Raw genomic sequence first — 15,651 nt, forward strand, 5'->3', positions numbered from 1 at the left:
ATGACAGCTTAGTGTGAGATGTGTTCTTGCCGCTTAGTTCGCGCTGAAGCGAGAGGTAGCACGAAGAAAATTTACTCGCTGAGGCGGGTCCTATGGTGAAAGCGAGGTCGTCTTACTTGACGGACGGATGGGTTTTCTCGTTGGGTAGGCATAGGAATGCTTACGCATTAAAAAAATTGCAGACACAGTTAAGACTGCTTGCGTGTGGGAATTCGAAAACCTTATATAGGCCCTTTGGAGATTGTTTTTCTTTTATTTTGATGTTTTGCTAGTCAGCGCAAGCTCTCCCCTGCGTTCGACTTGTGCCTCGGTAAAGCCAAATCAAAGCGCGACACGCACCTCAACGACGCGCTCGCTTGCCCTCCAGGAGTTCATAACTCGAAGGATCGCTTAACCGCGTTCGACTGGACGTTATTGCGTTTTATTTGATGCACTCATTTTATACACTCATGCCGTGGCGCCAGCTCCTCCCCATTGCCTGTGCCGCACATGCCCAATGACGCACGCACTAAGCCGCAGTTGTAGTCCACGAGATGGCTTCGACGTGACGTGTGGAATGACGCACGCACTAGGAGAACCTTGGGCCACAGTGGCATCGAGAAAGCGATCTCGTCTCGCACCCAGGAGGCCTGGGTTTGATTTCTACTGAGACCAAAATTTACCATTGTTTTTTTGAGAACTAATGATTTATATTGTTTACAGGAAGCTCGATACTTTAGAAATCTTACGTGAATCTGATCATTTTCGACGCGCTTTTATTCTTTGCGGCGTCGGCCCTTTTTGCTAGCATGGCTAGGTGGTGACAGCAACGTCACCGGATTTATGCGCACTGGGGCACATAATTATTGTTCGTGAATTAGAACAAAACGAGCCAACCTAACCTCCATTTGAGATCATTTTTACCCATATGCCTTATGGTGTTCGGACGATGAAAAAAGCAATGAGCAAAAAGAAATAATTGTGGAACTTCATTTGTATGCTTAAATAAAGCATAAAGGCATTAGACGAAGAGGATACAAGTGCCTGAAAGGACCTGCTGCGTATGGCAGTCGAACCCACACTTTCCGAATTCCGTGCGCAAGATTTTAACAAGTGTGATACCACGGCGGCCGTACGCTCGTTCAGTTTCTTCGATATTTTATGTGTGCACTATCGTTGTCAGAATTTGGTCGTAGTGAACACAAAACATAATGTTCAACGTTATGTTGAAATTCACTAAATGTCTAGGTAATTTTCTAATGAGGCTGGTGCAAACCGAAATTACCCGTGCACTTGCCGCGTCACACGAGCGCAGTACTGCCCAATAAACTCTCGTCCAAAAGGAACCACAACCCACCGAAACGCATACGGGCGTCCCTTTGTAGTCGGGGGTTCCCTGTCTCAGAAGAGGTCCAACGCGAATGTATATGCCGGCGCTCTTATCATCCCTAGAGTAACAAGAAATCTTTAGACCTTTGGCAGAGCCATGCGACGTAGAGAATGAGCTTTCTGGCCACAAAGAGAAAGAGAGAGAGAGAGAGAGAGAGAGAGAGGAATGAACGGAGAAGGCCTAATAGCATGGATGACGAATTGAACGCTCGAGAAATCGTCCCTTGGGTCTTCTGCGAACCGAAGTTAAAGGATAAAAGGCGTCACAGAGAAAGGTACGGATTTAGGAACGGTGACGAAACACCACTCTAGTAGGCCAGGCAGGTTGTGGTATGCCAGTGGCCCGAAGGGTCACTTTATACCAACTGAACGTGCTGGACCTATCAACACATTGTTTATGCGAATTGACGCACCACCGCATGATTGCACTATAGTGTACGTATCTAAAGCAAATGTCCAATAAACACTGCAGCAATAAAATTATGTAAAAAGAACTCGATACATTATGTGTTGCACACATTCATTGTATATAAAAAATAAAACTATTATAAACTTAGCACACATTGTTGCGAGAACACAATTGACGCGACGCTATTAATCGACTGAGGTCACCACAGTGCCTAAGCGCGAACATTTTTTTTCTTGCACGTGCATTATATCCATAATAACATAAAAAGTGTACGTGCGAAGCAGAGTAGGTTTTTTGCTCAGCTCCCCGAATCTGTCACCTAATAGGGCCGGTACTTCATTGCAACAATTGACCGAAAAGGAAGGGGACCTTTTTCTAGCCCGCATATTTTCATGTGGGGCAATTTCGTATTGTTTTGATTTTTTCTGCTTCTTAGTTCGATACTTCATTCAAAGATGCGGACATAGAACACGTCTGTGAAGACCTGTTCTATGTCCAAGGCCTATGCTAAGCTAAAGAACCCTTAAGATGGTGCATAAGCTCACGTGTAGAGTAGGCCGCACTGAGTCCCTGATTCGGCAGTGCACTCTGAGACTATTACGAGTGTCATATGCTTACTTTCGCAAGTGCCATTCTCTCACTCTCACGCCCCTCGGTATAAATTTTGTTAGTGCTGTTATAATTACTGGACAAGTTCGTGTTCAGATTTAGGCTAATGTTTTGGGCGTTATTGAAGCTTGAACGCTTGTACTTTCAGCCTTGTATTGACCCAGGAGCGTATGTTCTATGTGATGTACATGTATTAGCTCATCACGGAATGGCAGCTGTGGTTTAAGGCTGCTATGTAGCCTCTTTGAAGAACGCAAGTTTATGCCTGTATAGTTTCGGAATTACTCTGCCGTTAGCAGGATATTAGGTCTCGACGCAAACACGCTCATACGATTAAAAAGAGTGATCAGGATTTTGTATCAGAATGTAGTTAACGATAGCTGCCGATAGGCTTGAGCTTCCCTAGAAAGACAGTATTTTTCTTTCTAGAGAACTTTGTCATTGAGGAGATGGCACGCAGATTGACCAGGTTTGGCTTTATCGATTTCTATTAACGTTGTCTGAAAAACAGCACAGAAAGCTGGCCAGCCATTACGTGCAAATCGATCTCAGGAGGAGTACTGCAGTTGATTTCCGTAAACGAGCTTTTCTTTTTCCAACTGACCGTTGATAGCGTCGAATAATTGCATGGGGAACGGCAGTTACAGAAAAGATTCTAATGTCATCCATTAGAATACGCTGCTTCCGTTTTCCTTTCTTTTCCTTTTTATTGCTCTTTCGCAATATTCCTCTCATAGTTGATAATACATAAGACACTTTTTGTATCCTTTCTTTCTAGTTAAGTAAAACTCCTCTATTTGTTATTAGAACACTTCCTGCGATCTAGCATCCTCACTGCTAGCAAATGGCTTATTACAACTTGCAAAAAGGAGGGGTGTTGAGAAAAAGCATTCAGATGGTGCAACTTCGCAGCAAAAATGCAATTTTCCCTGCAGACAGTGTGCAGTTGAAGAGTACAGCAGGAAGTCCATTTGGCGTTATCGCTATCGCGATGCCATTGATGTTGGTGCTTTTGCGCAGCCTATAAACGAGCCATCAGCGATTTCCTTTGTACGGGTAGAGCCTGCAAAAACTGAGCATTCATTTACTAACAGCTACGCCAAATGGTCAGACACTAAAGAGGTCAGTGATAAAGAGCGGAGCTTAACTAATTACGAACCTGTATTTCTTTTGCCGAGTTCTGACGTAAAACGCTTTTACGTAACATGGCCCGATTTTACCCTACACAAATAACTTGTGCTGTCAACTTTTCCAAATTACCCTATGCCATGTCGTCAAAATGTCTCTTATTTCCGAAAAATTTCATACCTCATAAAGCAGTTTTCAAAAGTCCTAATGCGTTACAATACGCTTACCTGCGCAGCAGACGTGTGCTTATATTCACGTTATGGCACGAGGCGCCCTGTGCCGGTAATCATGCGTAACATTGCAAATTGTGTGCGCACTACATGTGTGCTAATTTTTCGCTGTTCGCTCACCCTCTATGATATTCCGTGCAGCAGTGATTACGCTTGGAGAAATAACTTGGAACCATTTGGTTTGCTATCAGCAAGTGTAACAATAAGGAACCGGCCGACTGTCTATGCGTCGCCAGGCTGTTAGAACCGGAAAGCTCGTCAACGAACGCAAGGGTCAGTATTAGAAAGACAGGAAAAAAATTAGTTTGGTTAAGCGTCACCTTATTCTAAGTGATACACGTTTAACTTCTGGATTGTCGCTCATATTTAAAGAAAGTTTTATTCCGCAGAAATGACTAAAAATATTCATATTCACAAAATTTCATTATTTATGCAATCTACAGAACGAACAGCTACAGCGCTTGCACGTCTTTTGTTTGTTGATAGTTGTTTCTTTAGCCGTATAGTGGCTACAACTACTTCTTTTCACTTCGAAATTCTTGCAGAGGTCCTAGGGTAAGGAGTGTCGAGTGTAGATCACTAGCAATCGACGTGGCTTTTATCCCGCCTAATAGGTTTTTCAATAATTGTTCTGCGTATTAGACTGACTCGTACTAATCAAAAAGAGCAGAGCCTTCGCTTTATTGCTGTATTGTTTCTTATTTTTTGTATACATGCTTTTTAAGCACTTTCGCGAAAAGGGTTTCAATACTCGAACGGTTCTTCAAAATGCCATCGTGTTATCCCCTGTGTTCGTTGAACAATTTTTTTTATTGATGTCTGTAATGTCTGCTGCCAGCATTTTTAGTTTAACCTAACTAAATCAAGATATAGGATTTCAGTGTGGCTGAAATGTAGCGTGTTTGTTAAACAAATGTTGGTGTTGTTATCAGTGTTTCTTCATTTTTTGTAATTTCACAGATCTGTCTGTCGAGCGGAATACCAGGACAGCCGGCGTGGATTGCATTGGGAAGGTTTTTTCAATCATGAAGTAGTTTATGGCACCAAGAGCTCAACAGCAACTAATCAGATTGACCATGTCGCTGCAAAGGTATGGCGAAATTAAATACTATCCAGTTGAAGACATTCTGAAGATAGGAAGGTATTCATATTTATTCTTTTTACTGATTGCCTGAATGTACTCGCCAAGAAAAAGAACGCTGTACAGAGAAAGCATCTGATGACTAGGACAAACCTTTAAATGGAGCGATAGCGTTTCGCAGTGAGGCCTTTCGGGAGTAACATGGATCAATACCTGATCAAGGCGCCAGTGAAGGGCGGTGGGTAAACTAAGTGCACTTGAAAGCATGCGAATTGCTGCAGTTGGCAATTACGACCTTTGTGAATAACAAAGTTGTCACAGTATATGTGAATGCTGGAGTTGCATTTTATAATTTTAGTGCAGTTTGCTTTTTTCAGCTATTTTATCTTGTGTGACATGGTATTGAGGCTGTGAGATTTTGACAATTCTACAGATTAATAGCTCCAGCTGGCGCGACCAATACCGCCCTACATATGCGTCGCATTCTACAACGTGCGATTTCAATTATATCTCTGAGTGAAGTCCATTTCTATGTTTAGTCGAGCTCTGCTTCTCACTAGCCGATTAGTGGGGTGGTAGTGAAAAGAACGACTTCGCGGAGGGAGAAAGTGCGGAATTTTCGTCATGTTTGTTATCAGGTGATTTTTTTTTTTGTAAACCAGCTCAACACAAGTAATCCGCCTGGACAACTCCGAGCTTCATTGGCACCACTGTCAACCCATAGTGGAATGTGCCGTGGCGCACAGTCCGAGCTAATCTGTCTAATCTCGCTGGTTTTCCTGCTCGGGAGAGTAGAACGCACTGCATTAGTAAACGATAGATTGGTGTATTCTGCGTGGGGAGTTGTAGTCTACCATTGGTACAATGAATGCGCTGTCCACGAATGCATCAACCAAGGGAAAAAAAATTCCGTGCCATTTAAGCGGCTTTGTGCAGGAGACGTCCCCGCACGTATAGGCCTACATTAGCGGAACCGGCGCTTCAACAGATCGATCAATTGCAACAGCTCAGAATGGCTCAGTATCTGCAATTCCGATTAGCCATTGTTAAAACAGGTTGCTCGCCCGGCTCACAAGCCAAGCTCGCCCTATTGGAAGAACCGGCCATCATGATCCCTCTGCTCATTTGCGATTTGGGTGATTAAGGGGATGAGTTCGAGTTGCTGGGGTATTGTTGGAAGCCGCGTGCTTCCATCGCTAACCTGGTCGCAGATTCAGCCATGAATTCGTATACGAGTATCGTTTCTTTGAACTATTGGGGATAAGGAAGCCTATCTTCCTTCAATGCTAAGTACTGCTTGCCGTTAGGACGGTGGCCTGCACCAATAGTGAGGCCTACACCAGTGATGCTTACTGCCTGGAATCTGCTTTTATAAATACATTTAGGTTGAGATTATTAGTATGGCTACACGTACGAGTTACTCACGTTCGTCAACATCGTTAAACGCTATGCCAACTCTGTAAAAAAATAAAGATGGCATGTTTTGCTTATTCACCCCATGTGGAGGCGTCGCGAAGGTTCTCAATAAAATTCTAAGTTTATTTACCTATTTATTGCTGCTTTATTTAACACATACATTTCTCAGAGAACGAAGGCATTGCACAAATTATTGCGATGATATTACATGGAATATGCTGTTTCCATTAAATATCCAACAGTGAATGGGCTGGGCAACTTTGATTTTTCACCGCCAGTGATGACGCACATAAAGGTGGTTAAGTGCTTCCGTTTGAGCGTGGCTAATAAAAAGGGCAATGTTTTTATGCGTTAGCACAAGGGTGTAAAAGTGGGAAAAATTGCATGTGCATGGAGACGTGGCAAGTATGAAACATGCAGAATCACGCTTAGAAACCTTGAGCAGGGCACGTCGGTCAAACGCGTCGTTGCCCTCACAGAGGAACACACGTGAAGCTAGGCAGGGGGTCTCCTTGTTAAAGTCACACACGGAAGGGCGCCACTCAACGTCTCAGCATCCACATTCCGGTAATTATAGGATTCTGCGTTTCGCGGATTACGTAGGGTTCGCGCCACGTTTTCACCGATGGACAGCACTCAGATGCCTGACGTATATGACACTCGTGGAGAGTGTATTGCGAGAGTAAGAGCGGTTGAAAGCTGTTAGGTTGCGTGACAAGAAATCAAGCACATGTAAGCTTTGATATGTGGGGTACAAAGCGACGTCCCATAGACCGCTTGCCCTATCATAAATGTTGCTGCTTCAACTGTTGCCCTGAGTATTAGAGGGAACGGTAGCCTAGGAGAACATTATTCACATCCTGTGGTTGTAGTGGCTACTACCCGTTTTTGCTTTCCAATTTGCCATTGCTTCATTAGGTAGAAAGCTTACTATCGGTCTTAGCATTTTCGGCATCGAGAATCATGGTACACCAGACGGGACTTGTAAATGAACACCACAGGAACGACTACAAAGTAAAAACAACCACGCAACCAAAAAACCATTTACATAGATATGCTGCCCAATAATTATGTAAGTGCTGATAAGCGAAATCATAGCTGCAATTGAGGATATTAAAAAAATCAGAAATTTCTTAATATGTGTAATTGTCATACCGTCATCTATTCTGTTAAAAAATATGAACGAGTTTACAGAGTTCTCACGGGAGCTTTCTGCTGCGGAAGAGAATTATTGAGGGGAAGAATTTAGACCGTGCAGAATAGCAAAATTCACGTTCTACCACCTAGGATTTGTGAAATATTTTGCACTGAGACACTTCGCAGGTCAAAAAGTCTATATTCCGATGGAATATGCAGGTATATGTTATTCCAATTTTACATAGCTTGCCGAGTAAGGTGTAGAATAAGAATGGCTACACTTTCATGTATTTTCTCAACAATAACCTGTTTGTAGAAGAATAGCGTTGTGGTAGTATTAAACAAAAGCGTATGCCGCATGCGTCCCTAATCCTAAATTGCGTAATCCAGCCATAATCGAAGTGTGTGCTTCTCCGCGTCATGTCGGCCTAGTTTTGTGCCTTCAACAAGTTAAACCACGCGTTTGACGTGCAGAACGTGTAATTCACGGTACAATGTGAAGGTGCGGACATTCGGGAACGGTTTTCAGAAAGTGTTTCATTGACTGGCCACTATTGTTAATAAGTCATTATGGGGAATAGCAAAGCCCGGCTCGCGTAATTTCCCTTTACCCAAGATCCGCTTTGTCATCACGAGACAGCCTTCATTTTCGGAACTATCACCACGTTATGGCAACGCTTCCTACCCAACCGGATAATGTTAAGCTTGATAGAATTTAGCGTGAAATAAAAAAAAATTAGTTAACGAGTAGAACTGCATGATACACGTGAGCGAAATAAAATGAAACCTCAACTAAATATTTTTTTTTCTTTGGCCTGCGACATTGCTAAACAGACTAACAGCAACACGTTGTCGTATTCAAGGCACAAAGAATAATCCGACTCTGACAGCTCTATTACTTTACCGAATTACACACTCCGCCTGTTTCAGACGCCTCGTGCTATTATAACTCTTCGGGGCTTCATTTCATTCCAAGCACCATTAATCGCAAACTCGTGAGCACCGAATCTGGTTTCCATCTCGACCTCGTGCGGGTTTGAATAATTTGAATGGAGCAGGCTGGCTCCTGCAGAATGTAGTCTCGCAAGCGCCGAGCAGGCTTCATTATTACGCGTTCTCTTTATCATTTTCGTCATTCGCTTTTTACACTGCCGTCGTCAGTATTGAAGTATTGCACTACATCAGAAGGGAACTTACTTTTTTAGTTGGTATGCTGTAGCAAGGATCTCATCACATTTCATAACGGAGCATATCCAGCAAAATTATTCCTTTAGTAGAGAGAGAGTTTCGCTGAATACATCAAGCTGCGAAATATGGCTCTTGCTTTAATCCGATGCTTTCAGTGCCATTAGAAGGCATGCTGGCAAGCCGATCAATTTCAGTTATTCTGCAGATTGAAGTACGAAGCAAAACCAGTTAAGTAGCCTGTGAGGCTCGAGAAAACCATCCATTGGGAAAGACGCGAACCCTCATATCTCAAGACTACTGTGATCTGTTAAGCTGGCTGCATGATTAATATTGATCATGTTCATTCTGCGTTCTTGTTTTGCTCTTTAAGAGAAATGTTTCACCGCTTGGGAACATTATGCGTCCAATCAAATGTATCCATCACTGCGCGCATGCTTTGTAGAGAGAGAGGGAAAGGCAATAAAGGTCAGGAAGGGTAATGAAGCTTCGCCTGGTTTGCTATTCTACATACGCTAGAGTTGGGAGAAGCGGCAGCAAAGAAAAAAAAAAACAGGAAAGGAAGAAGGAAAGGAATAACAAGTGATGTGGATTCACAGAACTCGGACATCTTCAAAAACTGCTGCAGTGCTTTTCTGGAAATCGGTCATCGGGATGGTTGAGTCTGTGGTCCCAGTATTTTCTTTCGGTGACATACTCTAGTAGGCTTGAAGCGGCAAGCATTGCCCTTTATTTCATTGTCAGGAGAAGGAGTGTAGGTGAGGATATGTTCTTTGATCCTGGCGAAATCACAGATGCTGCATGAGGCACTAAGCTTAATAGATACTTTTAGCACTGCGTAAGTGGCACCATGCTAAACGCCTAAATGCAGCGGGACCACACTGCGCACGCGCAGAACACTATAGCAGCTTTGCGCATAGCGCGCCTCCGCTATTTTTCGGAATTTAGCGGGAGACGTTAACGCTCGCAAAGCACGGGCTCTGAGAAATAGCGTTGTCGAAGATGGCGACAGGCACCGATGGTTTCGTTTCACCGGGAATTCTCGGGATGACCACGCTGTCACTCTCGTTGATCGCCATTGACTATTGTAATGAGCTTTCGCTTCATCTAAATTCACCAGAAATGCTAGTGCGCGCACAATTTCTGGGAGCACTCGGCGATTCCGGTGTCCTATAGGCCTGACGTGACGCGTTCTCGTAGCAACAACAGAATGGTTGCTAATAGACTGCCTTGAGTTGCACGCGTTTGTCACGAGGCGCCAAACGGCGCCCTGTCGTTGAACGGCTACCTTACGTTTGCGTTCCCGTACGTTAAACTAAAAGACTTGAAAAAACATAAGTAAGGCGGAAAACTCTCTTCTAAAAAGATGTACTTTCTAAACAAATCTTGTTTTGACTACTCCTAACTAGATGGCGAGCAAGTCAGCTTTGGAGCTTTCACTACTCGCACCTACTCGTAGATGACGCGGTGTAGTTTTGCGCTTTGTGGCCCATCGTTGTTTGGCACAACACTAAAACACTATCGAAGAGCGTCCCATAAATGTTTCGCATGCAAAACACGCTAACGCAAGCATTTTAAGCCATACTAAAGCTGTATAATGATTTCTGATAACAAGTATATGCGCAAACACCTACGCGAGAAAATGAGGTAGGCGCTGAAGAGAGTTAATTTCTAAACATTTTAGCCAAAGTGAAATTTCGTAGCCTATACAGAATTGAATTGTAAGCTATACGTACAAAGTGGGAACCACCAATGCAGCAAAAAACGGTCTATTAGATTGTGCTAGATTCCTGGAAATTGTTCTGGTTATCGGGAGAGTACGGTGTGCTGTAATATGCCTAAAGGAGCCCTGAACCACTCCTAAGAGCTTGTTGAAATAACATAGTCCGCGGGTAGCACACGCTGATGTGAACACCTCAGCCAAGTTTTGCTATTGTACGTGGTGCGTGCAGCTGGCAAGCGGATCGCGAAGTCACCTTTCGCTCAAGCGCTCTCTTTTCCGATCACAAGGCCCAGTCTTCACTCTCTTCTGGACACTTTGTCTCGTGATCGGACGCTTTATTTTGTCATTCGCATAGATGGCTGCTAATGGCTAATGGCTGATCTCTAGCTGCTGTCTGCTGCGTAGCGTAGATACCGCGGCCACCGCGGGGCGCCGCCACGAGTCCTCTGGCTAAGCGCACTGCGGCTCGCGGAGGACAACCGCCTTTGGCTTACGTTTAGCGCGTCGCAGGCACCAAAATCGGAAGTCTTGACGTCTACGTTAACATCCAAAATGAATTTGTACCTGCGCGCCACTGTGACATTTAGAAAGTGGACCGTTGGGGGCACGTCCCACTCCGTCGCAGCCTTCGTAGTGCAAGGCATTGAAGATGCAAGGGAAGCATAGCGGAGGCCTTCTTTGATTGCCAACAACTCCGCTTCGTCTGAACTCACTGAAGTACCTTTTTTTTGCGACTACGTATTTCTGAAATAGCATATTTTCACTCCAAGTACATTTCTCCATTTCGATAAAAAGTGGTGCAGGACCCCTGTAAGTCCACGTGCTTGTGCCAGCTCCATTCTCGCGTTTAGTTCCCAAGTAGACTACAGGAGCACCACGAACTCCGTTGAGGTCAACTATCAGACCTACCATAAGCTCATGTTAATAGCAAGGATTCTTCACGTTTTTTTCGTGTGTGTGTCCAATTTATGAGTTGATCAGGTTGTCTGCAACATCCTATACTTCCCACGAAGGATCTTGTGTGAAATGAAATTTGGTCGGTTGGTTGGGCAAATTTTGTTTGCTTCACTAGCCCTGAAGTACCAACCTGAAGCTTGAGTTGCCTAATGGTAAGGAAATCCCCACTGGTTTCTCACCAAGAAAACTCGCTAGTTCAAGGAACGTCTTCTTCCGGTCTTTCGAGCGCTTCCAGGACGACTATGGATGAGTTTTCTTCGTAATTTGCTGTTACTCTCCGGCCGCAGCCGGAGAGTAACAGGAAATTACGAAGAAAACTCAACGCTGAAACGTTGCCATGCGTAAATTGCAGGGCTTTACTTCTTATGAGTGTGCAGACCTCGCGATGCCATCTGCGGTGCTTACGCCGGCGATAGTGGTTACCAAGTGGGGAGATGTAAGTACCCGAAAGGTACCTTTCGCTTGCTTAGCCCGGTGTTATTAGATGCTCTGGTTGAGCGATTCTCAGGTAGTTACAAATGAATGCTGTTTGGTAAGGCATGATTCGATGTGCGTCTCCCCTATGTATGCACGCTGCGCTGAAGAATATAATATGCTGTATTCCTCATAAATCACTCAGCAGGCAGATTATTAAATAAAATATTGACAGTAAATCATTTTGCATGCAATTCCATAGATATGAAGCTTTGTTTACCACAGGAGCTGCTGTTGTGCTTCAAACATACTAGCACTTATGTGTAAAACTGAAGACTCTATTGTCAACAAACACGGTACCACTACCTATCTCTGCAGCATGTTTAAACAACGTGAAAAATTATCGGGCATTAGGTGCCTAAACTAGGATGCGAATATGAGGCAAGCCGTAGTGGGGGACTATGCAAATTTTTACCATCTGATGATCTATAAAGTGCACCAAATGCACGGCACACTAGTGTGCTTGAATTTTGCACCCAAGGAAATGCGGCCTCCAGCTTTGATCCTGTGACCTCGCGCTTAGCAACTCATCGCCACAGCCGCTAAGCCACCGCGGTGGGTACATCGACACACGGATGAAGTAGAATTCTAGTGCGAAGCGTTATTGAGGCCGATCTGTGACATTATGGGTACGGAAGGCAGGCCTGGGTAATATTGTTTTACTGACCTACAAAGCAGTGGCATGGAGTGCAACTTCATCATCGTAATAAAGCAATAAATTACCGTGGAAAACCTTTAGGTCATGTAGTCTCATGCAATAACATAAAGTTCAGCAAGTTCGTTAGAATTAACATAACCTAAAAGCAGGCACGCAAACCCGGACACAAGTATATACGAATTGGAAAACACAAACGGTGACTATCAACTCAAAGGTTGCAGAGTGGTGTGAGTGAGGAAAGATTTTGGCCATTAACGTATAAATAATGCCAACACAATAGCTTGCAAAGGTAAACGCTGAATTCGAAACCACCGCGAACAACCCTATTTTCCAAACATTCAGCGCCTAATCTTATCTAACTAGTGGGAGCTCCTGTTGACGCGGCACGTTGGCTGCAGACCTCGCTCTGGTAAACTCTGGAGCTAACCTCGTTAGTACAATAAAATACAGGGTTATTCTAACAAGGAGTACAAATTTATCAATGTGATTGACAAAAAAAGCCAACTAGAGCCCTGCAAGGCGTCAAAGACCATTCTCCACAGCCCCTTCTAACCAGATGGCATAATACTCAGCAGGAAAACAATAAAATGGAAAAAAATAAATGGGACATCGAAAGACAAAACACTTATGTCATATATTGATAGAGCACCAAGTGACCCGATAAATGCGTATTACATTCGTGTGCTAATTCAAAACCTATTATGGAACACACAAGAAAACAGGGCATAGAAGTACTAAGAGAAGAAATATGCACCTTGCAAATCCATTAATGAATAGAACTCAACGCTGAAACGTTGCCATGCGTAAATTGCAGGGCTTTACTTCTTATGAGTGTGCAGACCTCGCGATGCCATCTGCGGTGCTTACGCCGGCGATAGTGGTTACCAAGTGGGGAGATGTAAGTACCCGAAAGGTACCTTTCGCTTGCTTAGCCTGGTGTTATTAGATGCTCTGGTTGAGCGATTCTCAGGTAGTTACAAATGAATGCTGTTTGGTAAGGCATGATTCGATGTGCGTCTCCCCTATGTATGCACGCTGCGCTGAAGAATATAATATGCTGTATTCCTCATAAATCACTCAGCAGGCAGATTATTAAATAAAATATTGACAGTAAATCATTTTGCATGCAATTCCATAGATATGAAGCTTTGTTTACCACAGGAGCTGCTGTTGTGCTTCAAACATACTAGCAGTTATGTGTAAAACTGAAGACTCTATTGTCAACAAACACGGTACCACTACCTATCTCTGCAGCATGTTTAAACAACGTGAAAAATTATCGGGCATTAGGTGCCTAAACTAGGATGCGAATATGAGGCAAGCCGTAGTGGGGGACTATGCAAATTTTTACCATCTGATGATCTATAAAGTGCACCAAATGCACGGCACACTAGTGTGCTTGAATTTTGCACCCAAGGAAATGCGGCCTCCAGCTTTGATCCTGTGACCTCGCGCTTAGCAACTCATCGCCACAGCCGCTAAGCCACCGCGGTGGGTACATCGACACACGGATGAAGTAGAATTCTAGTGCGAAGCGTTATTGAGGCCGATCTGTGACATTATGGGTACGGAAGGCAGGCCTGGGTAATATTGTTTTACTGACCTACAAAGCAGTGGCATGGAGTGCAACTTCATCATCGTAATAAAGCAATAAATTACCGTGGAAAACCTTTAGGTCATGTAGTCTCATGCAATAACATAAAGTTCAGCAAGTTCGTTAGAATTAACATAACCTAAAAGCAGGCACGCAAACCCGGACACAAGTATATACGAATTGGAAAACACAAACGGTGACTATCAACTCAAAGGTTGCAGAGTGGTGTGAGTGAGGAAAGATATAAAATTCATCTGAGCTTGGTGAATTATGGCAGCGCTAACCCGTCCATTTTACATACGTGAGGGCACTCGCGAGAGATAACTTCTTCTACATGACAATTCCTATTTACCGAATATAATAGATGGCTCACTTAATTGCGTGCTATTACTGTTATTGTAATGTCATTCCTTGACCATGACGCCCTCTGCTTCGTTATGTGTTACTTTCGGGATGCAGATTTAGCACATTTTCAAGCGCCGTCTTCCCTCTGCATTACATAGCACAAGGTTGCAAATTTTAAATTTGTTTTTCATTTATCAACCTAATACCAATTTTTTTTGTGTAACCTAAGAACAGGCAGCAAGTATATCAAATTCGGAGTAAAACAGCACCTGGACAAGCTCCTAGTGGCAATCTTTTTCTTACGGCGTTACATGCCCTAGCGGAAATGTTCGACAGATTTTCAACCTTCTCGAAGCAAGAAAATAGAAAAACGTTGAAAGCGTGATAGCGTGATGGTTGGAGCACAGCAGCGAGGGTTTCCCAAGTATACTTGCGAGGTGCTTACGGTGCTCTCAGGGGACGTGCACCGATACGCAACAAAGCAGCGAAACACGACACCAAGCGTCAGCTTTTCGCAGTGTCAGTATGAGGTGATTTCCTCACACGTGGCGCAAGTAGAACGTGCTCGCCATATCTGGACACATCGTGCAACTTCATTCCTACAAGAAAGACCTCCAGCTGCGTCAGCGCGCTGATGACTGTTGACGACATCTATACCGTCCAGTGCTCGGCAGAGAAACGAACTTAGTCACCTTCCTGGCATGTTCTTTTTTCTTCTTCTTTATATTGAAGTATCTTGTTCCTACATTTTGTAGCCTTATCTCGGAAACACAAATCTCGCACACACAATACCCGCTCCGCTCCCCCGAAAGTATTTATGAATGTGATGACGGCGCACTGATGTTTTCGATGTCCTGATCATGCGGTCAGCCAAACCCCATTCTCCCCATTTCCCTTCATCTTTTGGCTGTAATGCCAAAACAAAATTTGCGAGCAACAGCACAAGTGAGCGCAACATCATCCGCAAACCTCCTCGTTGAAGCCCTTCAGGGCTTCAACGAGGTTCTCTTTAGAAGCCCATATACAGGGTGTTTACATTGAGCCAAACATCAAAAATATGCAAATGCCACGTGGCTGGACAGCCCCAAAGTAATGTTCTTTGCCGTCGCTTGGAGATGGTCAGATAATTTGTTGCATTCCACCTAATTACATAATTAGTCTTAAATAATAATCAACTTCCCAAATAATATGCTTAGATGAAAAGTGTCAATGAGAAAATTGCAGAGAAACATGAAAAAACTCCCGTTGCAGCTTTCTATTGCTCAATACGTGCTACATAAGTGTTTTTTTGAGCGTGAAGGAAGCTCGCGAATACACGTAAAGTGCTTCGAGCGGCC

The 15,651-nt window shown here is 43.8% G+C and overlaps 1 long non-coding RNA gene across 4 annotated transcripts in view; it reads left to right on the forward strand.

Annotated features, from left to right (window-relative positions):
* LOC135919018 (uncharacterized) overlaps positions 1-15,651 on the forward strand; it is a 108,209-nt gene that overhangs the window by 28,877 nt on the left and 63,681 nt on the right. For all 4 annotated transcript variants that reach the window (XR_011508624.1, XR_011508623.1, XR_011508625.1 and 1 more), the window contains one exon: positions 4,705-4,834. This is a non-coding gene — a long non-coding RNA (uncharacterized lncRNA). The remainder of the gene's footprint in view (positions 1-4,704; positions 4,835-15,651) is intronic.

Source organism: Dermacentor albipictus, chromosome 9 (assembly GCF_038994185.2).
Source record: "Dermacentor albipictus isolate Rhodes 1998 colony chromosome 9, USDA_Dalb.pri_finalv2, whole genome shotgun sequence".
Lineage (NCBI taxonomy): Eukaryota > Metazoa > Arthropoda > Arachnida > Ixodida > Ixodidae > Dermacentor > Dermacentor albipictus.